A 14,995-nucleotide genomic window follows, 5' to 3' on the forward strand; every position below is an offset into this window, starting at 1 on the left:
CTCACTGTGCAACTCGCAGCCATCGTTTGCTCGTTTCAGCTCAGGTTTGGGAGATGGATGGGATTCTCCCACAAATCACTTGATTAGTGTGAGAAATCTATGTTCCTGGTGTTCTAAGCATTGCAGGGATTTTGGGTTCCCTTTAAATCTCTCTCAATATTATGGCTTTGCAGCTCTCAGAGTTTCTTTCCCCAGATTTATTTTTTTCGAAGGCACTGCACTATTTGGTAATTCTATACTCTTCTACTCTGGTCCCTTGACCAGCTATATTTGGGAAGAAGCCTAGAGCTCTGAAGCCCAGAAACAGGTCTTCCAACCTTTCCACTAGCCATGTGGAGATGGCTATTGCAGCAGAAGCACAGGGAATCCAGGACCTGCCTGGCCCAGCCTGGCCCATCCCTAGAGAGAAGCTGCCCTCGCGCCCACACCCCTGTCAGCCTGCATTCCCATAGATTCTGGCATCTTGCTCTATTATCGGCACTACGCTGGACACTTTATACCTAATACTCTGCTTAATCCTTACAACAAATCTATGAGATGGTCTCATTTATTTGAAAGCTGGGGAAACGAAAGTTTGGAGCAGCTACACCGACGGTCTGAGCCAGGCACATGGAGATAACTTAGGTTTGGACAAACTCTGGGTCCCTACACCTCTGCGTTTCCATATTCTCTACTTCATCTCCAAAAGACCACCAGAAATAAGACTTGGAGAAGAGATGAGTGCATCGCCTTCCTTGATCAGCCCTGAACCACAAACTCCTTTAGGGCATTTATCACTCCTAGAAACAACCTCGTTCCCTAAGTGAGCACAGGGTTTTGGACCCTTTGCTGTCCCAGAATAGTGCCCTCCCTGAAACAGGAATGGGCCCAGGGACAGTCACGTGTCCTGTACATGCCCGGTTTTGTACCTGGCTATGCCCCTTCCTGGGCTGCACGGGACAGTGCATCATGGTAAACCCGGTCCCTCAGCACACTTTCTGAAGTCCCCGAGCATCCCCCACTCCCCTCAAGATGGGTTACCCACTCACAAGGCATGGTCTAGGAGGGAAGCGTCTGCCTTGCTTTCTGCTGGGTCTATGATCTTAGACTGTTCTCTTTTCTAAAGCCCCCAAGTCAGTTTCCTTCCACCAATGCCACTTGTTCCCTCACCTGTCTTTCTTGCTCTCTCCCTACAGGCATCTAACTAAAACTAAGGAGGTGTTCTATTTCTTTCTAGTTTCTGTGAACAGTTCCCACTTCCCAGACTATAGGGATTTCACCAGGAGGCCGCTTCTCCACCTCTCCCCTCACTGTCCTAGGGCATCTGAGAGGATGACACCAGAGGGTTCATCCCCCACCTTATGGGGTCCTCCCCACATTCAGATCAAGGACCTGGGGTAGGTCCCTTCTTTCCCCCGGACAATGTCTTCACATAAAAATTAGCGAGAGGGGAGTGCATGGGTGGCTCAGTGGGTTAAAGCCTCTGCCTTCAGCTCAGGTCATGATCTCAGGGTCCTGGATCTCTGCTCAGCAGGAGCCTGCTTCCCCCTCTCTCTCTCTGCCTGCCTCTCTGCCTACTTGGGATCTCTGTCAAATAAATAAATAAATTCTTAAAAAAAACAAAAATTAGAGAGAGGAATCCTCCTCTCATTCCCTCCTCTCTCCTGCCTCATAAAAAGATGTAAACAGTAAGTAAGATGTTTCAGACAAAAAAGCTTTAGCAGGAGAGAAAAAAAAAGTGCAGTGGGCCTTCCCTACCCACCCCCAACCCCAGGCCAGTGGTCTCTCTCACCTCACATAACCGTTTGATTTTGGAGGAGTCCTAGAATCTCCAGTCAGCAACTCTCTTTCCTCAAAATACAATTGTTAAAAAAAAAAAAAAAAAAAAAAGTAACCATGCGTAGTGGTGGATTTAACTAGACTTACTGTGGTGCTCATGTTGTAGTATAGTCATACATCAAATCATTAGGTTGTACACCTGAAACTAATATAATGTTACATGTCAATTATAGCTCAATTAAAAAAAAAAGCGGTACAAGAGGCACCTGAGTAGGCCACTCCAGGCCTGTGGGAATCTGAGACTCTCTGAGGAATCTAAACCCACACCCTCAACTTGGCCGTGTTGATTCAGTCTTAACTCTTCAGAATTTACAGAGCCCCCATGCTCCCCTGATAGCATCACCACGAACATTTTAATTTTGATTTAGAGACTCACACCCTCTTCATTGTCTCTGGACAGCCACGCCTGCCCCAGTCCCCAATCAGGGGTGACCGAGGCCTCCTCCTCCCCACCCCGCCAACCCCGACAGCTCTTGATCTTTCTTCCCAGTCACGGAGAAAATGAGCAACAAAAGGGTCCCCACTCTGACCCCCACCCATCCCACCACACCCCCCACTCACCCACCTGACTACCTGTCCCTCCCCTGGCTGTCCACTCAGCCAGCCGGGCCACGCCCACCCGGGCACTAGATCCCAGCCCCTCCCCCTCCCCGGGACTCCAGCAGTTGTCACCCACATCACCTTTGTATACTTGACTGGGTTGTTTGACCAGCACACACAGCCTGCTATTTCTCCCATTTTAAGCACACATACACACACACACACACACACACACACTCACGCCCCACTTCTCCATAGGTTGTCTTCATGAGCTCTACCCAACCCTTTCCACCAACCTGCTCCAACGAGGCCCTCACCTCACACGCCTTCAGCTCGCTGCTACTCAGTCCTCACAGACTTCACACCGGATGGGATCCCGCTGATCACTCCCTCCTTGAAAATGCCTCACTTAAGTTCCGAGGCAACCTTACCTCAGGGGCTGCTCCTTATCTGTCTCCTTTGCAGGTTCGTCCTCCCTTTCCAGAACAAAGGTCAGCACACAAAGCCCTGGAAGCCAGGGGCCTGATTGTGCAAATGAAGTTTCATTGAAGAGAGTCACACTCATTCATTTACCTGTTATCTGTGGCTGCTTTCCTGTTGCAACTGGCAAAGCAGACTCATGGCAGCAAAGACCATATGGACCAGAAAGTTTAAAATATTTACTCTCTGACTCTTCAACAGAAAGTTCACCAATTCCTATTCTAGATCTCTAAGTATTGGGGTTCCCAGAATTCAGTCTCTGTAGCTCCTTTCTACACTCACTCTCAAGGTTACCTCATCTGGCCCCGTACCTTAAATATTATCAATACACGGACAACTCCCAAGATTTTTCACTAGCATAGACTTCTTCTCTGAACCCTACACCCATAACCCAACCAACTAGCATGCATTTCCTTTGGATGTCTAACATCTCCCCGAACAAAATTCTCACCTCCTGTGTTCCCCCAATTCATCCTTTCCACGGACTTCTATCTCATCCCAAACGCCTTGGAAATCATCTGTGAACCTTCTTTCTTTCAAACCCTACATTCAAACCATCACGAAATCCACCTTCAAAACATACCCAGAATCTGACTGTTCCTCACCTCCCCGACCCCAACTACTACCACTAATCCAAGCCACCACCCTCTCTGGCCAGCGTCAGTCATTGCCTCCACACAGCTCTCCCATAACATGCTCTCAGGGCACACACCAGGCAGCCAGAGCAATCCCTTTAAATCACACACTGTGTTATACCTTTGCTCAAAACTTTCCAGGTGCTTGATGAAGCTCACCTTGACCTCATGGCTACATCTAACCCTCCCTGCCACCACGTCCCCCGGTACCTCCAGCTGCAGGACCTCTCCTGGCCTGCACTGCCCTTCCCTCAAACATCCTCAAGGGTCACCCTCCACGGCCCTGGGTCCCTGCTCTGGTGTTGCTTTGTCACTAAGACCCTCCTGGACACCCCCTCCCCACACACTTTCCCCGTTCCCTTGCTCTCCCTCATTTTTCCCCATTTTACATCTCATCCTTCCTACAAACTGACTTCTTTGTTTGCCATCTGTCTCCCCTCACTGGAATAGCATCTCGGGGAGGATGGGGGCCTGGGTCAGTTTTGTCCACTAACTGTGTCCTAAAACCTTAGAGCTGTGACTGTCAGTTCTCATTATCTTGAGCAATGAATAAGTGAACACAGAACATTTCAGAAGCTCACATCCCTGCTCAGGAAACTGAAGGATGAGAGAGAGAAGCCCATCATTTCCATCATGGTGAAATCAAAGAGCAGGGCCAGCCTCAAGCTCCGCCAGCCCTGCAGCCTGAGGCATCCCTCATGGACCTATCCCAGGGAATGGACAAGTTACTAGGTCCCCAGCGACAAGGGGCCTGCCAGCCAGCTGCTCCCCACACCTCTCTGCAGAGCCTTCTGGAAACCAGGAGGAGGCAGGATGGAGAAACAGACAAGGGGCTGCTCTGGAGGCAGAAGGACCCCCCTCCTTTCCCTCTCCTAGACCCCCAGGGCCATCAGGCCTGGAGCAGAAGCGGGGAGCCAGACGGGCGGCACATCTGACAACACCGGGCTGTCATCCACCACTGCCAGCTGTGTGAACTGCACCTCCCTCGGGTTCCTCTTCAAAATGAGGCTGATGACCACAGGTTCAAAAACTTGAAAAGGGGGGCGCCTGGGTGGCTCAGTGGGATGAAGCCTCTGCCTTCAGCTCAGGTCATGATCTCAGGTCCTGGGACCGAGCCCCGCATGGGGCTCTCTGCTCAGCAGGGAGCCTGCTTCCTCCTCTCTCTCTGCCTGCCTCTCTGCCTACTTGTGATCTCTGTCTGTCAAATAAATACGTACAATCTTAAAAAAAAAAAAAAAAGAAAGAAAATTTTGAAAAGAAAGGATAGTCTCAGACTCTTTTTCCTTTCTTATTTATGTCTCGTCACACTTAAAAATCTACAATTTAGGAGCGTCTGGGTGACTCAGTCATTAAGCCTCTGCCTTCAGCTCAGGTCATGATCCCAGGGTCCTGGGATTGAGCCCAAGGTTGGACTCCCCGCATCGAGGGAAGCTGGCTTCTCCCTCTCCTACTCCCCCTGCTTGTGTTCCCTCTGTCGCTGTCTCTCTCTCTGTCAAATAAATAAATAAAATCTTTTTTAAAAACTCTACAATTTAGAAAGAGCTTCTGCTTCTGCTTTTTCACTGTGCTAGAAGTTGCTCCCTCGTTTCCAAACACCGCGCTTGAGTCACCCACCTCCTCCCCACTCTGCTCCCTTTTTCTTTCTTTTCCTTTTGGCTCATCATGTTTCCTTCCTCTTCTCATATTTTGAAAACCCTAAGTTCCAGGCAGACAGGGGAGGGCTGGCAGAATAGGAACCGGCGAGCTGCCCCTTCCTGTCTTCTGGAACCTATAGGGCAATTTCATTTTCAGCGGGAGCAAAATCAAGAGAGGCAGTGAGGAGGAGGGAGCCCATAGGAAAACTCCAACCCATTACCTCCTGTCTCCTGGTGGCATTGCCCAAGCTTATTACACAGGAGGGATTCTGAAAAATGAAAAAGCCTGGGGTGAGGGAAACGCACAGATCCTCTCCCCAACACCGCCTGACCAGCCACACAGCCCCTCAGTGGCCTCCAGCATCGCATGCCGTTTCTTGGCTCCGGATTGCCACTCGTACCAAGAAGGTCCCTTCTCTGGCCCAAACACCCTCATCCTTCAGGGCTCAGTTCCCTCATCCTCCATGAGCCTCTCATGGGCACCCATCTTTCTCAGCACCCACTGCACTCGGGCTCACAACAGGACTCAGCTGAATGCACTGTGTTCTGGAAGTCCCTTCACGTCAACCAAGTCACCAAATACCAGCCAGGGCCACACAGGATGCTGTGGCCCACCCCCGTGGCACCCAGGACATGTAGCCAGCAAGAAGCCCTTGTCAGTTATGAGCAGGGCGGTGTCTGCGGGCAGAAAATCTGGTTTGTGCCATGCTGGCTCTTCTGCCTGTTGCCCATACAAACCAAGGCAAGTGGCTTTGCCTTTCCAAGTCTCAATTTCCTCCCCCGCACAATGGGGAGAAAGACACTTGCCCCATCTGCCTCTGAGGCTGGCAAATACAAAACACCATACAAATGTGCATTATTATTAAAGTAAATAGGGCAGCAGTCCAGCCACGTGGCCCACACCACTCCTCATCCAGCCCGATGTTTTAGCAGGCCTTTCCACTCTCCCCAGGTAAGCCTGTGAAAGCCCCAAGGATGTGCCCCTCAGAGCCGCCCCCTGCCCTGCTGAGGGAAAGTGCCTCGGAGAGCCTCCACGCAGCCTGGACACACACCATGGAGCCAGGCAGCCGTGACTTGCACAGAGAGAGGGACTCTCAGGCTGCCCGGAGTTTATGCAACAAAGGAAAGCACCGGGGGGAAGCAAGAGCCGTCTGGAAAACCAGCCACAAACGAGGCACTCGGCGAGAAAGCCGAGGCAGGAGGGCACCGCTGGGGATCCTCCGCACCCAAAGTCACTCCTCTAAATGTGATAGCTGTCGGAACTGTCAGAGCAGTCACTCGGTCTTAATTAATAAGTGAATGAAGCAGAAGGCATGGCTTCTGGGAAGGAGGGGAGGGTGGCTCCACACCTTCCCGCTGGAAACCTGCCCGCTATCCTCAATAGCACAAAAAGCTCTACAAAACAGCCCGCTCCAGACTGGGAGCACGGGCTCAGACACCCCAGTTCCTTGTCACCTGGCTCTGCCACTCACTAGATTTGTGACCCTGACCCTGACCGTGTCGTAGCCTGTCTGAGACTCAACTTCACTCAGGACATCTGCAGATGGGTGTGAAGCAGGCAAACACACCACCTAAAGGTGAAGCTGGGTCTGACCACTGAAAGGAACAAGGCTGGCGATGTGTGGGGCAGGGGGAGGAGGGAAGGAGGAAGGAGCAAGCCTGCCCAAGCCCCCAACCAGCGGTCACCCTTCCCAGCCAAGAGATCCCACACTCCCAACATCGGAAGCCGACTCTGGGCAGGGGACCCCATGCTGCACTCACTGCCTTTGCGCATTTATCTGATCTCACCGAATGGACTGAGGTCACCTGGCCGGATGCCTTATGACTTTTAGGGAGCCAGACGGAGCCGGACACTTGCTACATGTATAGACGTATAGTCCCCGCTCCAACATTTGTGGTTTGAATAACTGATTTTAAAAGAGTGCTTCTCTTCACTATAAGAAATTTGGAAAATATAGAAAAGTTTAATGGAAGAATCAGATGTTTCCTAAAACCTGGACATCACCACCATTATCACTCTGATATATTGTATTCCATTCTATTTTTCATGACCTGTATGAATCTCTTTTTTTTAACAAAATTGTATTTATACCCTGTTTACTTTTAGACCTTTATTGACTTAATATATATTATTAGCATTTTCCCATATTCTTATGTATTATCCAATGTAATTTTAATAGCTTCCTTGATTTCCATGTTATGGATGAGCCGTATTAGATTTAATTAATCCCCCCATACAATGTTTTGTTATAATGAATAATGCTGAAAGGAATATCCTTGATTAGAACTATTTTGCGCAGCTCTGAGTATGTCCGTAGGATAAGTTCCTAGAAGAGGAATTGCTTGCTGGTTTAGAGGGTATATTTTTGAGATATGTCTCCCGTGTTTGCAAATGATCTTCCCACCAGCTAAGTCTGCAAATGTCCACGATCCTGGCATTCATAACAACACAAGGTGTATCGTTTTCATTTTTGCTCATCTGGCAGGTGGATAATGCTATCTTATTTCTAATGTACTCTTGTAATTATTAGAGAGGTTGGACACTTGTACATCTTTTTCTGGACATTTGCATTTCTTTTCTCTTTGTTTGAACTCCCCCTTCACATCCTTTGCCTACTCTTCTATCAAGGGACAGACTGATTTTTTAACAGTAGATGGGAAGAGATTTAGTTCATAGAGGTCTTTGCTGTCCCTGTCCCTGTGTTTAATAATCCCTCCATTAAGGCATTAATGCTAATGTCTAGCTGATATCCTTTCCTTGTGGTTGAAACCCATCTGCTCCCATCCTGTCTTCAGTGGGGGACACCACTCTCTTTCTCTCTCTCTCATCTACCCATGTGACCTTTCCTTGTCACCTGTCAGCTTCTCCTTCAGGGGATGAAAAATTTCTCTTCATTTTTACCTGACTGAGGACAACTTACGAAGTCAAAGTGGTCACCCTGTGATGCTGTCCCCCCCTCTTCTCCCATTGCCAGGGTCTTCCTTCCTCCCTCAACGCTGCTCACCTGGATGGCAGCAAATGACATCGGGACCAGCCTCGCCTCTCCCAAACCTTACCCCACCCCCCATTCCACAACTCCCATGTCCTCAATGCAAATGGGACTGCCTTTTCCTGCCTAAAACCCTTCTGCTCCTCAGCGTGGCCAGCTGGTCCTTCCCTACCTGGGTATACTCCCACCCCCTCTCCCTCCAGCACCCCAAAAACATACCTCATGTGCTCAGATACAGCAACACCCAAGTATTACTCAGACTGCTCTGACACAGTGTGCTGTTTCATACTTCTGAGCCTTGCCAGCATGGCTGCCCTCCTCCATCCCCCCCACCCCCCACCCCTGCATCCACCTGATAGGATCCTACTTACTTCCCAAGTTCCTGTCCGGTGTCACTCTCTCCAGGAGGCCTCCCCTGACCATACCAAGTAAGGGTAAGCCTGCCCATCTGTTTCCTCCAGCTTCTCTCTATGCACGTGGGTTCTTTCACCTTCCAGGAAAGGCACTGCAGCCCCTTGGCTTTCTGTCCTTTCTTGTGCTCTCCCCACCCTCCCCCTGCCTTCTGTCCCTCAGCTTCCTCAGCTCTCTCCACCCTTCAAGGCTGTCTCACCCCCTGCCCCCCCCACCCCTGGCAGCCAGCCCTTTGGCGCCCACTGTGCCCTCTTCCCTTTGGGCTCCTCAGACACACAGACGGCTTGGCTGCCTTGGAGGCCAATGGTCCTCCCTGGCAAGTTCCCACAGGACAAGGACCATGCTTATCCCATTTCACAGAGACTCCCCGGTGCCCACCTCAGCACTGCGCACAGTGCTCAGCATGCCTTTGTTAGCACAGAGACGTGCCTCTGGACACCCCCTTGCCGCAGTGTGCAACATCCCTAAGGTCTCCCCGAAGGGTCCTCCCAGGGGGCTCCAAGCACACCCAACAGATCTGTCCGGCCAGTAATGAATCAAGTCTGGCTGGAAGGAATGTGGAATTTCAGCCCCACATCATAGAAGTTTCTCTCAGAAATGAGAATCTGAAGGCAATTCCAAATTCTGTTTTATTTCTGTAAAGGTAACTGGTGATAGAAGGGCCTTATCCGGATCCTATGCGTGCTGTGAACCTCTCCTTTCATTCATCCTACCAGGAGCTGAAACTAGATATCTCAAGTCTGTCAGCTCTGTGCGATTCAGATTGAATAATATTTTTCGTATCTCTCCTCCTCCTCCTCCTCCCGCTGTACCTGGTCCCCTCTTTTCTGCTCCGGTGTCCGGCAGGCACTCCCCCAGCCCTGGCTTTGCAGCAGCCCTGCCCAGTCACCCACTGAGGGGAAGAGTTTGCTGCATAAATCAGGGAAGGTGGGGTTGAGTACACTGTGCTCAGAAAGGACACTCCATAAACTCTGCTTAACGGAGGGCAGGTGTCCCTGACTCCACCATTGGGTCAGAGAAAAATTAGGAGCCCAGAAAAAGTAAATGGTCTATTCAATTTGGAAGCAAGAGAAAAAAATGAGCTACAAAGCAAATAACATGGACTGAAGGGTTGGAGGACCTCCGTTCAGGTCCTGGCTCTGCTGTCAGGTCAGGGCGTGAGGAGACCAAAGCCTGCCCCCTCTCTGGGGCTCATTTGCCACATCTGGAAATGAAAGATTAGATTTGAATAGAGAGCCTTGAGCAGCAGACAGGCTCTGCCAGTCAAGGCGGTACCTGGAGGGACATGTAGGCTGGCCACACCCCTCCCTGCCTTCCCGGGGACTCTGGCTCTCAGCCACTTTGCCAGCCTCAGAGCAAAGGTGAGGTTCCTGAGAAACCACAAAGGGCCTCTGCCCACGCCCCCCCCCAACTCCTCCTCTTCCTCCTCCAGCAAGGGCCAGGATCCCGGGACCAGACAGCCCCTCCTACAGTCTCCTCACAGCGCTCCGCCTCCTCCTCCAGCTGAATCTTCTGCTTATCCATTTCCTAAAGATCATCACGGAGGCTCCACAACCTTCCCTTTTTAACAACTCTTGCTGACGGAAAATTCTTCCTCATACCTAATCTAAGTCCATCTGCTGCAATTTCTGTCTATTTTCTCTCGTTCAATCCTACTGGAGATGGAGAACAGCTGGTCGCCATCCTCCATCCAGCATCCCCTCCTAAACCAAAATCAGTTATTACATCACCCCTCAGCCTGTTTTTCCTGTGGCGGAGCAGCCACCATCCCTCTGACCTGCCCTCACGGATTCCAGCTCTGACAGCGTCCCTGGGCGTTGTGGCCCGCATTAGAGCCCACGCCGCAAAACTCCGGGTCCCTCAGAAGCTCCACCATCCCCAGCTGGATGTAGGATTCCAGCAGCAACATCCAGAGAGAATGACAGCGCAGAAAGGGGATCCGTGAGAATGTCCGAGCCCCTAGCTCTATATATGAAGAAACTTGAGGTCAGAACAGGCAAAGTAGGTGCAATGCCCAAGGTCACGGCTGAGGGATCTGGTTCCGAGTGCTAGATGCCCAATATTGCCAGCGCAACCCCCCGAGTGGCTGCAGCATGTCCTTGACCAGGTGAGAGCAGGACCAGCCTTCACTGAAAAACAAAGGTCCACAACCGCCCAGACACTCCCCACCCAAACGCCACCTTCTGAACCCCGAGGCAGATGTCTGTGACTCCACTGTGAACAGCTTTAACTTCCATTAAGAACTCAAACACTTCTGTCGGTGGCAACACTCTTCACTATTTACACCTTAGTAAGAATAAGGAGATTTGATCCTTTCTAGCTCTGGAGAGAGATTTAAGGGTCAGAAGGGAACAAAGAACAAAGGGACTGGGAGAATGACAGGTGCATTTCAGGGCTGGCTAATGTGTCCAAGGTCAGTCCTACGCGTGGGGCTGAGGGTGGGTGGCATCAGGACAGCGGAGCAGCAGGGGTCCTGCTGGCAGAGTCCCTAGGCATCTAACAGGCCTGCGTTCAGAACCCTCCCCGCTGGCTCTCTCATGAGAGGTACCCCCCCAGGCGCTCTGGGGAGGTCTGCATGGAACAGAACATGGTGAAGCATTGTCTCACAGGTCCTGCAGGGCAACTCCATAGGCATCCCAGAATTCTTGACTCCCCTTGACTAACCATTCGAGAAGTGAGGTAAGCAGGGTGTTGAAAATTAAATCTCAACCTCTAGGCTGCCCTTAAGTGACAGGAAGGAAGAATCAGAAGGGAAGGAAGAAGGAGAGGCACATATCAGATTAAGTAAGATCGTTCAGTGTGCAATAGACCCGAGTGAGGAGGGAGGAAGGGGGCATGTGTGTGTAAAAAAAAGTGAGTCCAGTGAAGTATTTATTAATAATTTGAGCTGTGAAATTTTCCCAAGAGTGAAGGGGGAAAATAACCCTGTGTGGTGAGGACATTTCAGGGCCTAGATTTCAAAACAGCTTTCACCCTGTGATGAAAAAAGAAGCACCATGCTCCAATCTCTTCACCTTTCAGGTGTAAGGGGGATACTCCAGACTATTTCAAACCTCCAGACACACACCCCCAGAACAAGTGGGGAGTTCAAGCATTCACTCAAGAGAAAAAAGAAGACATCTCAACAGGACTCACAAAAACACCTAACACAATAAACGTGCTTATTTGATTTCCCCAAAAACCACAAAATTAAATTTTTAAAATAGAAGGACTAAAAGGCTCTTCTCAGATAAAAATGTTCATATGTTTTGAACCCTATTTTCAGGGGACAGTTTTCTTTAACAGCAAAATTGGCACAAAATGATGAGATCAACGTAGGTTGGTGAAGAGATTATTTACTGAAGTGTTTATGATGAGAAGAGATGACAAGAAAGAGAACAGAAAAGTAAGGAAGGGACTTCTAATTGCCAGGTAAGTCACCCAGGGCTTGCGAAAGCAGAGACAGGCAACCTCCACTCAGCACAGTAGTTAAAAGAGAGAAAGCCTAGTTGCCCAACTGGGGAGAGGAGAAAATGCTCTACGGCTGGTGCTTGCCAGGGTTCTGGCGAAAGCTACCATGTTCCGTGAAATGACGAATAACAAATTTAATTTTCCGAGCACCAATCAGTCCCTTCACACACAAACAGGCACCATGCTTCACAAAGAACCAATCAGCCTAACACCAGAGATTGAATTCTCCAAAGTGGATCCCAGCGGCGGGGCTGGATCTTGGATCTCATGCCCCATCCAAGGTGAAGTTGCACTGGTGGTGTTTTGCATTTCATCAATTATTCTTCAGTTCCCATTATGCTTTTTTTAGTCTAGAGTTGTTATTTTAACGATCTTTGTTCCAAATGAGGAACTACAAGGAAGAGGAATGAGGAGGAGGGAGAAGACAAGGCAAGGGTTCCTCATGTGTCCCACTTGCACTTCCCAACGCTCCCTCTGCTCCCTCCCCCCACCCTGCCTTTTTCCTCTCCAGGGCATGAGTCACCATTCAGGAGCTGGTTTAAAAGCCTTACTTTGAATGTCCTCTATCATGATAGAAATCTAGCAGATCAGCATCAATTGAAAGGACCCTCAATTTTCGCAACCAGTTTTTTGGTTCGAGGCACCTCTGAAACTCAAAAGCATTTTCTAGTTTTGTTACCGCCTTCTAGAAAACCGAAGTGCCCCCTCTCACACTCCCCCCCACCTGCTGGGTGCCGCCTCTCCTGAGCTCTCTGGGGGTCCCATGCCCTAGACAGACCACAGGGGAGAAGGCGTGTGGCCAAATTCGCCCCAACAGCAGACAAAAGCTCCATGTCCACTCCAGGCTCCCAAACAAAAAGACATAATTTGCAGGGCTGCAAGTTTGTTCTGTTTACTGTCAGACAACATGTGCAGAAGAGAAAGCTGACTGTATCCTGACCGAAAAAAACAAACAAACAAACAAAAAGTGAGGCAGCTGTTTTTTTAATCATTGTGAGTAGATCTTCAACAATAAGGACTCCCCCCGAAATAGCTTCCTAAAGGAGGTGGAGGACCTGTTGTGGCCCGTAAAGGAAAGAATTAAAAGCTGAAAGTGGTTTGTGGAGCCAGAGAAGGGTGCCTGTCATCCGCATCTCAGCAGGAAGGGTGTCATAGGGACAAGGGGTTGCTGGAGGATGTCTCTCCCAGGATATTCACTTCTTGCCAGGACTGGGACTTGAACTCCCCAGCTTCAGGACTAGGATAGAAATCAGGGTGAGGCAATTCACCTGACTTCCCTCAAAGCCCCGGGGGCTTGTAAGATGGGTCCTGGACTGAGAGCTCAAGAGCATCCAGCAGGTTTAGAGGCACACCTGGTGAAGGGCTGTAGGAGCTGCCTGCGCCAAAGCTGGCAGGAAGTTCAAGACCAAGCACATCACCTTTCTCTCCATGGGGACCTCGCTTCCTAGGACGCCTAGCTAACACCTCCCATTTGCAGAAGCTCCAGGAAAGGAGTTTTCCCCAGATCCAAAAGTGGGTCTCAGAGCAAGTAAGGCCCTTGTGGTCCTGCAATTTAGAATGCATAAGGGTGTTTCGAGGCTGAACCAGCTGCTGACCGTGGCTAGCTTTTTGCTTGAAGAGCAATGATCGGAAATGGTGTGGTTGGAGGTTCCTGCACCCTCTGGGGCACAGATGTACCTGCACACTTAAACAGAGGCAGCCCCCAGGGGTCTGCCCTCCGCCTCTTACAATCACTGGTGTGTTCTGCCCTGGACAGCCCTTCTCCGATAAGGGTGTAACCTTCACAGGGGATACCATTTAGCTCCGTCCCCTTTATTTCAGGACACACCAAGCCCGGACAGTCTTCCAGTTTTCAGGAGCTAATCAATTAAGTAATTTCTTTTCCTCTGAGAACTGTTCCATCGGTTTCTCACCAAGTTGGGTGGCACATAAATGCCCATCAGGTCAAACAGGACAGCCGCCCACACCCCGGGAAATTTCTTTTCCCACCAAGAAAAAAAAAATAAAAAGGAACGGAGACAGAGTGGGCAAAAGGATAGGAGGGAGGAAGGAAACAGAAGTTTGGGAAAGGACTCAAGTTGAAGGTCACATAGTTGGGGGAAGGCAGGTCAAGGTAATGGAAAGGGGGCAGACCCTCTGGCAGAAAACCCCACCAACCAATTATTTCTCAACATCAGCCTCCCAGTGCTGGGTTTGCCAGGGAGTAGCACATCCAGGGGTCCAACTGCCTTCACCCAACAAACCCGAATTTACACCCCAACCGTGCAGTCACCCGAGCCCCAGCCCAGACCTATTTCCACAGACCTGAGTGCAGCGAATTGAGAGAGGAGTAAACAAAGCCAGTTTAGACAGCGCAGAAGTTTTCTAAATTGTCAGCTTGTTTTCATCCCAACGAAAGACGGTGAATTCCCACCTTTGTCGCGTTCTCTCCCCTAAACTTTTCTTTCTGCAATCCCTCTACATCTGCTACCCTGCCAAGCCGCTGAGAATGGCCCCGCCGGGGGAGCAGCACCCCCCGGGACGCAGGCAGGAGTACCTTTTCCGCGGAGCGGAGGGGCGGGTGTCCAGAGGCTCGCTGCCCTGCCGAGCCGTGGAAGGATGCTGTCGGGATGGAGCACGCTGACGATTACGCGTCCCTGCCTCTGCGACCAGACCTTTCGGCAGCTCGGCCCAACTGTGCTAGCGATGCACTTAGCAATTATCTGCTGGCGCTGACGCCCCGCCCTCTGCTCCTGCGATTGGCTCTCGAGTCCCGGGCAGGACTGCATTGGTTTCAGCAGACCTCACTCATTGCTTTGGCTCCTACTATTATCTAAGCCATCAAAGGAAATAATTCCATGTTTCATTGACAACCTGTAAGGCTCTCCTCGGGGCCCGGGGTGGGGGCAGGACTGGGAGTCCAGTGGAGGGAGGAGGGGAGAGTAGAAAAAGTGGGGGTGGGGGGGAGAGGGGAGAAGGAGAGCTCTCGAGAAGGGGTGGGGGGTGAGAGAGAGAGAGAGAGGGAGAGATGGAGCTATCAAGCAATCAGATTCTTGCT

General features: G+C 50.6%; 1 protein-coding gene across 3 annotated transcripts in view; it reads right to left on the reverse strand.

Annotated features, from left to right (window-relative positions):
• Positions 1-14,648, reverse strand: part of ZMAT4 (zinc finger matrin-type 4) — a 382,200-nt gene extending 367,552 nt beyond the window's left edge. For all 3 annotated transcript variants that reach the window (XM_032838006.1, XM_032838005.1, XM_032838007.1), the window contains exon 1: positions 14,495-14,648. The gene's annotated coding sequence lies outside the window, so the exon portion shown is untranslated. The remainder of the gene's footprint in view (positions 1-14,494) is intronic.
• Positions 14,649-14,995: the final 347 nt, after the last annotated feature.

Source organism: Lontra canadensis, unplaced genomic scaffold, assembly GCF_010015895.1.
Source record: "Lontra canadensis isolate GAN:19392208 unplaced genomic scaffold, GSC_riverotter_1.0 scaffold101, whole genome shotgun sequence".
NCBI lineage: Eukaryota > Metazoa > Chordata > Mammalia > Carnivora > Mustelidae > Lontra > Lontra canadensis.